Genomic DNA, 2645 nt, shown 5'->3' with positions numbered 1-2645 from the left:
TAGAAAAAGACATGTAAGACAAGATTGGTGAAAAGAGATAAAGGTTGAAGTTTTATTAAACAAATTAGGTGTGATCTAAGATGATTAAGATCGAAAAATACTCCCATCCACAAATATTGATCGATTGAAATTGATTTTGAAACTTAAATAATACTTAAAATAGAATCAAAATTAAGTATAAAAAGTGAGGATAACTGGGAAAGGAATGAAGAGGCATAGATCAATTATAAAATAGAAGGAGAGTGATAAGCGTTTTAACGGGAGAGTAGTTGTGTCTGTGCAAATAGACACAAAAAGTTATCAATTCTTCCCCACAAGAAAAAGTAGCTTTTAATTCTTTTAATACTTTCTTCTGTGTCTATTTGCACAGACACAAAGGGTCAAAATGGTTTTGTTGAAACTATCAATCTTGTTGTGTATGATATTGTTTAGCCCTTCCCTTTCAGGGGCTACTTCTCCCACCAACATATTCATCCTTGCCGGTCAGAGCAACATGGCTGGTCGAGGTGGGGTAGAGAAAATTCAAAACGGGAAACTTGTGTGGGATGGAAAGGTCCCATTGGAGTGTCAATCCGACCCATCCATCCTACGGTTGAACCCTGAGCGCCAATGGGAGATAGCACATGAACCTCTCCATTTGGGGATTGACATTAGTCACACTCCAGGGATTGGTCCGGGGATACCGTTTGCTCACCAGTTCAAAGAAAAAGCTGGACAAAAGGCAGGCACCGTGGGTTTAGTTCCTTGTGCTAGAGGTGGCACTTTAATTGAACAATGGATAAAAAACCCTAGCAATCCTAGTGCAACTTTTTACCAAAATTTTATTGAACGAATTAAAACATCAGAAAAAGAAGGTGGAGTTGTGCGTGCTTTGTTTTGGTATCAAGGAGAAAGCGATGCGGCTATGAATGACACCGCTCAAAGATACAAAGACAACTTAAAGAAGTTCATCACCGACATCCGCAATGATATAAAACCTAGATTTTTACCGGTCATTATTGTTAAGATATCCATGTATGACTTTTTTATGAAGCACGATACTCATAACTTGCCGGCAGTGAGAGCAGCTGAAGATGTCGTCCAAAAAGAGCTTCCAGACATCATTACTATCGACTCTTGGGAGTTGCCTATAAACTTGACCACATTTGAAGGCTTTTCGTGGGATCATGGTCATTTTAATACGGAAACAGAGATTGTTTTGGGTAAATGGTTGGCAGACACATATCTCGCCCATTATGGTCATTTACTATGATCTTATTATGTGTCATTCTCTAATCTCGATTGCTCGATCTATTATTCTATCTCAATAAAAACATTTAAATCACGTCTATTTGAACCTTAACATATTTAATATTAGGTAGAAGTGTTTTCTTTATTTAAATAATAAAAAATATAATCAAATTTTGTTTCTTATTGACCCAAAAAATAAAAGTTTAAAATCAAAATGGTAACCTAGAGCTACCAACGAGACAATGTAACGAGAGGATGTTAGTAGTCTGCGTCGGTAGAACTACCAACGAGACAATGTAGCAACTTGGGTAAAGAAAATAGACAAGAGAATATTAAGAATAGATAGAGAACTAGAAATATAAGAAGAATCGAGAGAAAATTCTCCTCCTATTCGAATGAAAAACAAGGAAATGTAAATCTAATCTAATTCAAATAACTAAATGTGAATGTAAATCAGATCTAATTCAAATAACTAAATCACATCAAATCTAAATCAAACCTAACAATTCCTCCTTTCAACTGAATACAAATAGTACTCTGGTTTATATCTATGTCTTCAAGAAAGCATCCAATTTTAGTGGTTTAGTCATCACATCAGCTAACGGGTCCTATGTGCCACAATGCACAACCTCCTATGTCTTCAAGAAAGCATCCAATTTTAGTGGTTTAGTCATCACATCAGCTAACGGGTCCTATGTGCCACAATGCACAACCTCCGACCGTGCATTACTGGGTTCTTTGAAAGCTTGATAGCAGAGCTACTATCATATTGAATAATAGTTGACTTGTCTTGATTCTGACAGCTTTTCCAACACCCTTTTAACCATACTGCGTGGCATGCACATGAAGCTGCAGCTATGAATTCTGCCTATGTGGAAGATAGACTTACTATTGGTTGTTTCTTTGATGACCATAATACTGCTCCACATAGCCTGAAGTACTCTTTCTCTCATCTAAATTCCAACATAATCAATAGCCTGAAGTACTCTTTCTCTCATCTAAATTCCAACATAATCACTGTGTATGCAACAAAATAATGTATTTTTAATATAGAAAATAATGTATTTTGTTGTGGGTAAATGAAGCTCGTGGGATTCTCCATATATCTACTAATTAGACTCGCTACAAACATTATGCCATGTCGAGTTGTGAGATAATTAAGACTGCCTATAACTTGCTTATAATAAGTTTGCATCCAGGGATAATAGGATTATGAACAGAATTACTTTTGTCCATTCCAAACTATGCATACTTCTTCTAACTTATAAAAATATCACTAGATTTTTGTAAGACTTCAAAGCTAAGAAAATACCTCATCTTACCAAGATCTGTCATGTCAAACTCATTTTTCATGAAATTTTTAAACTCGGTAAACATTAATTCATCATTTCCAGAGATCATCAACATAGAGACTT

The 2645-nt window shown here is 35.6% G+C and overlaps 1 pseudogene; it reads left to right on the top strand.

Moving 5' to 3' along the window:
- Positions 1–230: 230 nt before the first annotated feature.
- LOC147791630 (putative carbohydrate esterase At4g34215 pseudogene) lies at positions 231–1273 on the top strand (annotated as a pseudogene).
- The last annotated feature ends 1372 nt before the right edge of the window (positions 1274–2645 follow it).

Source organism: Cucurbita pepo, chromosome 7 (genome assembly GCF_057944985.1).
Source record: "Cucurbita pepo subsp. pepo isolate OVF chromosome 7, ASM5794498v1, whole genome shotgun sequence".
NCBI classification, from domain to species: Eukaryota; Viridiplantae; Streptophyta; class Magnoliopsida; order Cucurbitales; family Cucurbitaceae; genus Cucurbita; species Cucurbita pepo.
The sequence above is the reverse complement of the archived record's forward strand: the minus strand, read 5'-3'. Positions and strand labels throughout refer to the sequence as shown.